The 12801-nt window shown below is 40.4% G+C and overlaps 1 protein-coding gene across 1 annotated transcript in view; it reads right to left on the minus strand.

Moving 5' to 3' along the window:
- The window catches only part of LOC127421832 (limbic system-associated membrane protein-like), a 366863-nt gene that overhangs the window by 299874 nt on the left and 54188 nt on the right, over positions 1-12801 (minus strand). The gene's annotated exons all lie outside the window — the stretch shown is intronic.

A 12801-nucleotide genomic window follows, 5' to 3' on the forward strand; every position in this document is an offset into this window, starting at 1 on the left:
CGCATTAAATATGACCGCATTAAAGATGTAACGCATTAAATATGACCGCATTAAAGATGTAAAGCATTAAATATAACCGCATTAAAGCTGTAACGCATTAAATATGACCGCATTAAAGCTGTAACGCATTAAATATGACCGCATTAAAGATGTAACACATTAAATATAACCGCTTTAAAGATGTAACACATTAAATATTACCGCTTTAAAGATGTAACGCATTAAATATCACCGCATTAAAGATGTAACGCATTAAATATAACCGCATTAAAGCTGTAACGCATTAAATATAACCGCATTAAAGATGTAACGCATTAAATATAACCGCATTAAAGCTGTAACGTATTAAATATAACCGCATTAAAGATGTAACGCATTAAATATGACCGCATTAAAGATGTAACGCATTAAATATGACCGCATTAAAGCTGTAACGTATTAAATATAACCGCATTAAAGCTGTAACGTATTAAATATCACCGCATTAAAGATGTAACGCATTAAATATAACCGCATTAAAGCTGTAACGCATTAAATATAACCGCATTAAAGCTGTAACGTATTAAATATCACAGCATTAAAGATGTAACGCATTAAATATAACCGCATTAAAGCTGTAACGCATTAAATATAACCGCATTAAAGATGTAACGCATTAAATATCACAGCATTAAAGATGTAACGCATTAAATATAACAGCATTAAAGATGTTAGGCATTAAATATGACCGCATTAAAGATGTAACGCATTAAATATAACCGCATTAAAGCTGTAACGCATTAAATATGACCGCATTAAAGATGTAACGCATTAAATATGACCGCATTAAAGATGTAACACATTAAATATAACCGCTTTAAAGATGTAACACATTAAATATTACCGCTTTAAAGATGTAACGCATTAAATATCACCGCATTAAAGATGTAACGCATTAAATATAACCGCATTAAAGCTGTAACGCATTAAATATAACCGCATTAAAGATGTAACGCATTAAATATAACCGCATTAAAGCTGTAACGTATTAAATATCACAGCATTAAAGATGTAACGCATTAAATATGACCGCATTAAAGATGTAACGCATTAAATATGACCGCATTAAAGATGTAAAGCATTAAATATAACCGCATTAAAGCTGTAACGCATTAAATATAACCGCATTAAAGATGTAACACATTAAATATAACCGCATTAAAGATGTAACGCATTAAATATAACTAATTAAACATGTAACACATTAAATATAACTAATTATAACACTTTTAAAGATGTAACACTGGGGTGTTTCCTTTAAAGAGCTCCGGCTCCACTTATTCCACAACGAGAGTGTTTCTGTATTTACTTATTTCGTATTTTTGTATAATAATTCTCTCATACTTTGTGCTCTACATCAGCTGAAGCTGTTTGGAAAGTTTAGAGTTCATCTGTGATCTGTGTAATTCTTCTTCAGTCAGTCGTGAACTGCAGTGCTGCTCTCACACGTCATCATTAGAGTTTAATGTGATCTCATGTTACGTTAAATGACATCAAACGACTATTCAACAACTAAACATTTTGTAGACAATTTTTTATTGTCGACGTTGTCGACTAATCGTTTCAGCCCTACTTTATTACAGCACAATTACCCATAAACCAACAGGAGTCCAGAACCAGAAACTTGAACATTTCTAACAAGCACAAATCTCTGTATACAAGCATGAGTATTGATATATCAGCATGTGTCTCTATGAACCATCAAGATACTATAAACTAGCACAAGCCTCTTTAAACCTATATAATTTTATTAAAACTCAGAGCTTGTATCAGGTAAATTCAAGGACATTTCTCCTCTATTTGAAACAAGAAAGACTCTCAGACATTGAAAGAGAGCAGATAAACCAGCCGTCTGTCCTCACTGACACTAAAGAGATGCTGAATCCAGAACATTTAGTCTCTAATATGACAGCCGAGATTTTAAAATCAGATCACACTCTCCATTTTACAATCCACAGTGCTAGAAGAGCTGACAATCCAGCCTGAATTAGACTTTCTAATGTGAACAGATACACAGCACATTTATACCACAGCAAAATAGTTAGTAGTGTTTCATTGGATCAGTACTATTAGATCAGTAGAGAGAAAGAGAGAGAGAGAGAGAGAGAGAGAGAGAGAGAGAGAGAGGATAGGAAAATTATTTAAAATCATCAAGACTTCTCTTTGAATAAACATAATTATTTTCAGTTAGCTTGTTGCTATGGACACTGCATCTGTTTGTTGTTTATAATATGACATCATATTGTTAATCACAATTAATCATTTACTCTGTAAAGGTTCACTTTCTGAATTAAACATAAGATCGCAAAGGGTTCTTCTTGTAATAAAACCAACATAATGACGGTTCATATTTTTAATCTTGCATTTTCAAAAGTTTTCAATGTTTCAGTGACAATACTGAAGAATTTACTCACTCTCTTGTTGTTCCTAACGTTTATCATTTTCTTTCCTCTGTGAAACACAAAGGAGATGTTATGAAGAATGTTAGCCATTCACTTTCACTGCATCTTTCTACCATATAATAAAAGTTAATGGTTAAGCTGTAATTCTGCCTAACATCTCCGTTTGTGTTCCACAGAAGAAATAAAGTCAACGGCTTTAGAACAACCTGAAGGCCCAGATATATTATACGAAATTGAAGAACGGAAGGGTATGATGTAATTTAGAACTAAATCTGGCCAAAAAGAAGGTGTTTTAGGAACACTTTTAGGAAAACTTTCTGCCATTGGTCCACGTCATCAGTGGGTGTGACCTAAAGCTCCACCTACTACTTTCTTTACGTTTTTCAGTCAGTATTCAACATGAAAACACCGGCGTGCAAGACCATGCCATGCAATTTTGTTTTGTTTAATTCGTCTACAAAAGGAAATCTACTCAATCTACTCAAATACTCTCAAGTGCCCATTCACTCATGTGCCATCTGCAGCGAGTCATTCACACATCTACCCAAAGTAACATGTGCCCCTCTTATCATCATTCTTTTGTCTTTATTCTGCACATTAACACTCTTTTATACACTCATCTTTGCAGTAGTATCAGTGTTATCATAAATTACAGTAACAGAGTGGAATCGGCTCATATTATGGCCGTGTATAGCGTGTTAGCGTATTAGCGTTATGAATTCAGAATGTAAACAAGACAAATTAAACATTATCTACTGCATATATATTACTTTAAATCATCGAGTGGTTAAAACAACTTCTTTTACTGACCTCATGTGAATTATACTCCTAGAATGATGCATAAAGTCATTGATAACACATTTTAATGTCACATTTAGGTTTTACATGTAGCGTCCTCATATTTAAATGTACTTCTAAACGCCTCCCACAGCGGTGTGACCGGTGTCTGAATGTTCACATACAGTAAACCGTTGCTCGGCTGTTTAAAACTTCTTTTTAGCTCTGAGTGAAGAACTTTTTCGGAAGTATATCGGGGCCTTGAGGGTGAGTAAATGATGACAGAATTAAGATTTCTGGGTGAACAATTCTTTTAAACCAAACATCTCAACATGTTATTGTAGTTTTAGTTCATACAGCAGGAGGATGATGGTGAAATGATTCTCTAGTCCACCGAAGATGATTAATGACATGTTACTTTTGAGAATTAGCATATAAATTAACTACAATTTAATCAAGTCTACTTATGAGCTCAGCTCCTCTACAGCAGTTTTACATCTGTCAAAAACATCAGTCGTTTTACACAGAAATCTGAATCATCTGATGCATCTCATACAGTATATCTGCTTGAAACTCTCCATTTAGAGTTAAAGATCCAAAGAGTGAATCAGAAATCAGTAAGACGTGACAGTCAATCATTCTGGCTAAAGTTTACTGATCCATGTATTTATCCACTGACTAACAAAATCCAAGTACTGACAGTGCCAGATGAACAGATCAAGTTATCAAATTAATTATGTGAAATATATCTTGGAGCTCTTAAATTGGTCAGAAAGTCTGACTGTTTATCAAAACAGTAAAATATTACCTGCACATAACCTAATTAATATTCATGAGTTTTGCCGCTTTGCCATTTTGTGCCCCCCCCCCCCCCCCGACTTGTTAAACCAAAGTGATGCCCCTGCACTGTTTCAAAACTGTATAATATGTTAAGTGGTTATTCATTTCTTCATTAGGCCCCCACAGGCGTAAGAGGGCTTCAGAAGGCCGCATATATTGACTGTAGGATGGGCCCACAGTGCCCAGTCCGCCCCTGACATCAGACAATGGCTATACCTCGTTTCCAAGGCTACGTCCTCCGGAGGTCGCATTTGTCGGCCGCATGCGTCATCGAGGCTGCCTCGTTTCAGAAAAGCGAGTAGCACACTTCGAATTTGACCTTCTTTCACAGGAATTCGGAGGATGCCCGAGATGTATCTTTCATGGGCACTCACCATCCACAATTCTTTGCTTCAACGGAAATGAACATCATTTGTTTAAAAAAAGACGCAAATTTGCTCGAAATATGATGTTCAAACACAAGTAATGTAAATTCCCAAGTTGAAGTACCTCAGTAGACGGGTGTAGTCAGAGTATATAATATGTATAATTATAGTAATATATATTTAAAATAAAGTATTATAGACTAAAAGTACACCTGTAAAATCTATTTTCTTTTCTCTCTACATCATTATAACTCTCCTAAACTTTACCTCATTCATTCCCTCCAAAGGGACTTTGTTCGTTCTCACGCAAAGCGCTCGCGCTTGTTAAAGAGTGGCGTGCTGTCAAAGCAACCACGATAAGTTCTGTTTCCATTTGTCCTATGAAGGCCATCTCATTTAAACGAGGCTTGTTTAAAGGAGGACACTCAGTATACCACTGCCTTCAAAGAACGTGTCCTAGCTAGCATGCAGCTTTCTAAATGAGACACAGGTAATAAAGTGAAAACACAACACAGTACAACAAAACAATCACCAGAGTCTTGCCAGCATAGTAAACACTTGTCTTACCACAGTGCAAAAACTTTACACATGCACTGCACATTCAGTGACATAGCTGAGAGCCGCTGGTGTAAATGAACCTGTAAGTCAGAGTTTGACATGTGAGTGACAGCTGCCAGTCAAGTGTCAGAAATGAATTCAGACACTAATATGAGTCGTTCATTTCATCATGAGAAATATACTCCAGCACATAACAAAGAGAAGACAGATCTTTCCTCTACAGTTTAAAAACACTGACATCACAACCAAATAATGAATTTAAAATTGCTAATATTTTATAATGACTGTTCACAGTTCACAATCATCCATTACATGTTAATCTCTCTCTCTCTCTCTCTCTCTCTCTCTCTCACACACACACACACACACACCCACACACACAGAGACACACACACACACACCCACACACAGAGACACACACACACACACACACACACACACATAATTTTGCATATTATTGCACATGTTAGATCTTACCTGTCTGATCCTGTGTTTTGGGAGTGGGCTCTGGTAGCGCACATAGCCAGAACTTACTTTGTGATTGGCTGTACCATTTTCCAAAATAGAGAGAGACATGAGTGCTATGATGTGTTAAATGTCTTATTTATGTTGTGTTTGTTTGAATTATGATGATTATGTGGGTAAGAAATTAGTTTTTGAACAAGCATGTATAGCATTTAGGTAACAATGTTATACTGTGGAATTCCATGATGTGTGTTACAGGTTGAGGTTTCCCCCATGACAATGGTTCATCCCGCTAGTGTTTGGCGGGAAACTGGGCTATTTAAGCCATTGTTTGAGCATGTTTGAGGGGGAGAGAAAGGGTGTATCCTGTAACCTGTGCAAGCTTTTTGAATATGTTTGTCTGTGGTGATACATATAGTTTATTCTGGTGGATGGACCACTAGGCATTGTTTAGTGCCAGGTTTTGCTGCTTACCGCACCTTTTCTTTGTGTTTTAAGCACAAGTAAAAGTGGTATTTTTTGAGCAACAATTTTGTACATTTTTCTTTTGTACTTTGTTGACTGCACTTTTATTAAAATGCAGCTTGTAAAATAAATCACCTATGGCATTTGGAAAACAACTCTGTTGTACTGAGCCTTCCTAACTCCTCCCTGGTCTCTCGGCAACACACTACATGGAAAAAAATAAATATATATATATATATATATATATATATATATATATATATATATATATATATATATATATATATATATGTATGTATATATATATATATATACAGTACTGTGCAAAAGTCTTAGGCACATAAGATATTTCACAAAAGCATTTGTCTTAAGATGGTTATTTATATCTTCAGCTTTAGTGTGTCAATACGAAATATAAATGTTAGACTCCCAAACATTCCTTTTGCAAATAGAAAAGATTAGAATAGGAGCCCTGCAACAGATGGCATTGCCCCCACAGAGCCCCCCACTGAACATCAAGTCAGTCTGAGATTACATAAAGAGACAGAAGCAATTGAGACAGCCTAAACAGATAGAAGAACTGTGGTGAATTCTCCAAGAAGCTTGGAACATCCTATCTGCCAACAACCAAGAAAAACTGTGTCCAGTTGTACCTAGGAGTATTGGTGCTGTTTTAAAGGCAAAGGTGGTCACACCAAATATTGATTTAGCTTTTTTTATTTTCTGGACTTTGTATGACGTTAACTGATAAATGAAAACTATTTATGTCATTATTTTCGAAGAAATCCTCACTATGCAATATTTTTCCCAAGTGCCTAAAACTTTTGCAGAGTACTGTAGGACCTCTGCCAAAGGAAGATGCAGGTTCACCAACGGGGGAACCATCTCACGGAAGATAAATCACACGGAGTTAGCACATGTACTGGGCCGGCAACGAGTTTCTCCGCAAACTCGCCTGCCACAGGGCTAAGGAGGAAGGACATCCAGGGTCCGCGACTTCGTGAACACGCCTGGGGGTAAAAAGCACACATCTTCGCCTCCGGGAGGAAAGGCGCTATACCCAAGCGGTACACCCGGCCAGCTCTCCCGCAACTTACCTGCTCGTACCTGACAACACACAGGACAAGACCAACTCAACCCGGAGATTGTAGAACCTCGCAAAGGTATAGGGTGTTGCCCAGCCCCCTGCTCTGCAGATGTCTGCTAAAGAGGCACCATTGGTCAGAGCCCAGGAGGCCACCATACTCCTAATAGAGTGTGCTCGTAGCCCCAAGGGAGGCGGCACATCTTGGCGTCAATGACCCAGTGGGCGATCCTCTGTTTGGAGACAGCACTCCTTTTCTGCTGCCCTCCAAAGCAGACAAAGAGCTGCTCAGAGCGTCTAAAGCTCTGCGTGCAATCCAATTAGATGTACAAAACACGCACTGGACACAGTAACGACAAGGCTGGGTCTGCCTCCTTCTGGGGCAGCGCTTACAGCTTCACCACCTGATCCCGAAACGGGGTCGTGGGAACCTTGGGCACATAGCCCAGTTGGGGTCTCAGTATCATGTGAGAGTATCCCGGACCAAACTCCAGGCATGTGTCACCGACAGAGAATGCCTGCAGGTCCCCTACCCTCTTGATGGAAGTGAGCGCAGTCAGGAGTGCAGTCTTCAAGGAGAGTGCCTTTAGCTCAACTGACTCCAGGGGCTCAAATGGAGCTCCCAGTAGGCCCTGAAGGACTACGGAGAGGTCCCACAAGGGGACGAGACGCGGTCTAGGAGGATTCAGCCTCCTCGCGCCTTTAAGGAACCTGATGACCAGGTCGTGCTTCCCAAGAGACTTACCATCAACTGCATCATGGTGCGCCGCTATAGTGGCCATGTACACATTCAAGGTGGAGGGGGACAGCCGCCCCTCCAGCCTCTCCTGCAGGAAGGAAAGCACTGACCCGACTGAGCATCTCTGGGGGTCTTCGCGTCAGGAAGAACACCACTTAGCGAACAGACACCACTTCAAGGCATACAGGCACCTCGTAGAGGGAACCCTAGCCTGAGTGATTGTGTTTACCACCGCGGGCGGTAGGCCACTTAGGTCTTCCGCATCCCATCCAAGGGCCAGATGTGGAGATTTCAGAGGTCTGGTTGCGGGTGCCAGATGGTGCCCCATCCCTGAGAAAGAAGGTCCTTCCTCAGGGGAATTCGCCAGGGGGGGCAGTCGCGAGGAGCGTGAGGTCCGAGAACCAAGACTGGGTGGGCCAGTAAGGTGTTACTAGGACAACCTGCTCCTCGTCCTCCCTGACCTTGCACAGCATCTGTGCAAGTAGGTTCACTGGGGGAACGCATATTTGCGTAGCCCCGGGTCCAGCTGTGTGCCAGCGCATCTGTGCCGAGGGGAGCCTCGGTCAGGGCATACGAGAGCGGGCAGCGGGAGGATTCCTGGGAAGTGAACAGGTCTACCTGCGCTTGACAAAATCAACTCCAAATCAGCTGGACCACCTGAGGGTGGAATCTCCACTCTCCCCTGAGCGTGACCTGCCACGACAGCACGTCCACCGCAGGAAACCACCGCGAAGGACCTTCCACTAATGAAGGAAAGCCGCGACCGCAACCTTGCCATGGTCATGTTCTCGCAATGAGGACATGACCCAACCACGAACGATGTCTCTGCGTGGGCAGTGCCCAAGCACGTGAGACAGCGATCGCGGCTGTCAGAAGTGGAGAGATAGGGAGCGCACCCAGGAATTATACACAGATAGAAAGGCATCTTTAAAAAGACACTCTGTCTGTGCCACTCTTTTAGTAGGATAATATACTCTTTTATTAGGAAGAATATACTCTTCGCTGCAGCAGCCAGGGGCGTTCTCTGCACACCACCGGTGCAAGAGGGGGAGAAACCGCTGTAATAAGCTGTAAATCCAACAGTTTTCGAGGTGAATGGATCGGCGGAGGAATTCAGCTCATTAAAACACAACCGCTTGGCTCCGAAGAAAAACTCTGAATGAGTGGTTGCAAGCCAGCTCCTTTTATACCCGAATGTCTGGGGGAGTGGCATGCAAATTCCACTCACCAATTTCCATTAGCCTTTTCTCAAAGATCAGAGGTGTTTGGGGCTCCCAAGGGTGACCCCTAGTGTCACTACATCGACACAACGTTGAGTGTGTGACAGATAGGGAACTATGTGGTATTTACAAATTATTATCTACCTCTCCCAGGTCAAAAATGACCCGAATACAATAAGAGGGTTAAAAGTGCAATAGTTTTACTCACCGTCATTTAGCAGAGTCTCTCCAGAACGAGCACTGACATATGCAATAAAATGTAATGCCATGTTATGAATATGTGTTTACTGGTGTTTCAGTGGTGGGAAATAATAACATACACTCAAAAGGTATATTTTTGACAAAATTCTCCTGCTTCTGACAGAAAACAACAAAAGATGAGTGCAGATTGTCACTGATCTTTCCCCCAGCAACTTCTGTCAAGATGGGCGTCCGTGTAAAGCAACAGGCGATATCTCACACAACTCATGTATTTCATGTCCATTTCTCTCGATGTGTGAAACATTCTCAGCAGTTTGGGTTGTGATGCTAAAATACGTGACAAATGGCATCCTGTAAGGATTTCATAAGGAACGCAATTTTTCCCCTTAAATACGATATGATTCCTTATTATATGGGATGGTTGGCAACATATATTTTCCTTTTATTTATTATACATGATACTGCTTTAAAGTGAGTGTGTCTCTCCACTAGGGCTGAGTAAAAGTATAGATTTCCTGATGCATCATAATCTTCATTTGAACGATCTCGATATCAATTTTTAAATCTCAAGATTGATGTTTTACTCCCTGTGCAACCCTCCACTAAAATGAGAGGAAATCACTTGTATTTGCAATCAAATTTCATGTAGTATAGCAGTGGAGTGTTCAACAATAATTGTGTAGTATAGTGGTGGAGTGTTGAGCAGTGATTGTGTAGTATAGTGGTGGAGTATTCAGCAATACTTGTGTAGTATAGTGGTGGAGTGTTCAGCAGTGATTGTGTAGTATAGTGGTGGAGTATTCAGCAGTAATTGTGTAGTATAGTGGTGGAGTGTTCAGCAGTAATTGTGTAGTATAGTGGTGGAGTATTCAGCAATACTTGTGTAGTATAGTGGTGGAGTGTTCAGCAGTGATTGTGTAGTATAGTGGTGGAGTGTTCAGCAGTGATTGTGTAGTATAGTGGTGGAGTGTTCAGCAGTGATTGTGTAGTATAGTGTTGAAATGTTCAGCAGTGATTGTGTAGTATAGTGGTGGAGTGTTCAGCAGTAATTGTGTAGTATAGTGGTGGAGTGTTCAGCAATAATTGTGTAGTATAGTGGAGGAGTGTTCAGCAGTAATTGTGTAGTATAGTGGTGGAGTATTCAGCAATAATTGTGTAGTATAGTGGTGGAGTATTCAGCAGTGATTGTGTAATATAGTGGTGGAGTATTCAGCAATAATTGTGTAGTATAGTGGTGGAGTGTTCAGCAGTGATTGTGTGGTATAGTGGTGGAGTGTTCAGCAGTGATTGTGTAGTATAGTGGTGGAGTGTTCAGCAGTGATTGTGTGGTATAGTGGTGGAGTGTTCAGCAGTGATTGTGTGGTATAGTGGTGGAGTGTTCAGCAGTGATTGTGTGGTATAATGGTGGAGTATTCAGCAATAATTGTGTAGTATAGTGGTGGAGTGTTCAGCAGTGATTGTGTAGTATAGTGGTGGAGTGTTCAGCAGTGATTGTGTGGTGTAGTGGTGGAGTGTTCAGCAGTGATTGTGTGGTATAGTGGTGGAGTGTTCAGCAGTGATTGTGTGGTATAGTGGTGGAGTGTTCAGCAGTGATTGTGTAGTATAGTGGTGGAGTGTTCAGCAGTGATTGTGTGGTATAGTGGTGGAGTGTTCAGCAGTGATTGTGTGGTATAGTGGTGGAGTGTTCAGCAGTGATTGTGTGGTATAGTGGTGGAGTGTTCAGCAGTGATTGTGTGGCATAGTGGTGGAGCGTTCAGCAGTGATTGTGTAGTATAGTGGTGGAGCGTTCAGCAGTGATTGTGTGGTGTAGTGGTGGAGTGTTCAGCAGTGATTGTGTAGTATAGTGGTGGAGTATTCAGCAATAATTGTGTAGTATAGTGGTGGAGTGTTCAGCAGTGATTGTGTAGTATAGTGGTGGAGTGTTCAGCAGTGATTGTGTGGTATAGTGGTGGAGTGTTCAGCAGTAATTGTGTAGTATAGTGGTGGAGTGTTCAGCAGTGATTGTGTAGCATAGTGGTGGAGTGTTCAGCAGTGATTGTGTAGTATAGTGATGAGTATTCAGCAGTGATTGTGTGGTATAGTGGTGGAGTGTTCAGCAGTGATTGTGTAGTATAGTGGTGGAGTATTCAGCAATAATTGTGTAGTATAGTGGTGGAGTGTTCAGCAGTGATTGTGTAGTATAGTGGTGGAGTATTCAGCAATAATTGTGTAGTATAGTGGTGGAGTGTTCAGCAGTGATTGTGTAGTATAGTGGTGGAGTGTTCAGCAGTGATTGTGTAGTATAGTGGTGGAGTGTTCAGCAGTGATTGTGTAGTATAGTGGTGGAGTGTTCAGCAGTGATTGTGTGGTATAGTGGTGGAGTGTTCAGCAGTAATTGTGTAGTATAGTGGTGGAGTGTTCAGCAGTGATTGTGTAGCATAGTGGTGGAGTGTTCAGCAGTGATTGTGTAGTATAGTGATGAGTATTCAGCAGTGATTGTGTGGTATAGTGGTGGAGTGTTCAGCAGTGATTGTGTAGTATAGTGGTGGAGTATTCAGCAATAATTGTGTAGTATAGTGGTGGAGTGTTCAGCAGTGATTGTGTAGTATAGTGGTGGAGTGTTCAGCAGTGATTGTGTGGTATAGTGGTGGAGTGTTCAGCAGTGATTGTGTAGTATAGTGGTGGAGTGTTCAGCAGTGATTGTGTAGTATAGTGGTGGAGTGTTCAGCAGTGATTGTGTAGTATAGTGGTGGAGTGTTCAGCAGTGATTGTGTGGTATAGTGGTGGAGTGTTCAGCAGTGATTGTGTGGTATAGTGGTGGAGTGTTCAGCAGTGATTGTGTGGTATAGTGGTGGAGTGTTCAGCAGTAATTGTGTGGTGTAGTGGTGGAGCATTCAGCAGTGATTGTGTGGTATAGTGGTGAAACCACTACACGAGGTGCGTTCAGCAGTAATTGTGTGGTGTTGTGGTTGAGCTTTCAGCAGTGATTGTGTGGTATAGTGGTGGAGCGTTCAAGTGATGAGATCATTTCACTGCGTGCTGAGAGTAAATTTGTTCTGTGTAATGTGTGTGTGTGTGTCCAATGATGAGATCCACACGACTCATTTATCATTTAATAATGTCTCTTTTAACATACTCTCTGTCGTTTACAGTCAGTTGTTGATCAAAAACAACAAAAATAAACATTTAATTGTAATCATGCACGACACAGATGAGATAAAGCTGTTCGAGTCTCTCTTGTTATTTTGCGCTCATTTACAGATGCTGTTTACAGCAATGCCGGTTTTCTTAAAGACACAGTACTGGTTCAATGTAAATACCTGTAAATTATGCAATTAAACAATAAAAAAGTAACAAAATATAATATATGCATTATAATATCATATTTATTGATTAAATACATTGATTTGTTTATTTTTAAAAAGCTACGATGTGACCAAAGTGATGAAAAACTAATAAAATATAATTAGTAAAATTAATATTTTCAAAATGTACCTTGTCAGAAGGTCCCCTGTATAATTAACAGCATTACCTGGGAGAGAATTTATTTAATATGTATCAAAAGGGACATTATAACCAAAATATACCTATGTGAATCGATATCGAATCAAAATCTGAATAGAATCGAATTGGGAAATCTGTATCAATACCCTGCCCTACTCTCCAC

The sequence above is a fragment of the Myxocyprinus asiaticus genome, chromosome 31 (genome assembly GCF_019703515.2).
Source record: "Myxocyprinus asiaticus isolate MX2 ecotype Aquarium Trade chromosome 31, UBuf_Myxa_2, whole genome shotgun sequence".
Classification (NCBI taxonomy): Eukaryota; Metazoa; Chordata; class Actinopteri; order Cypriniformes; family Catostomidae; genus Myxocyprinus; species Myxocyprinus asiaticus.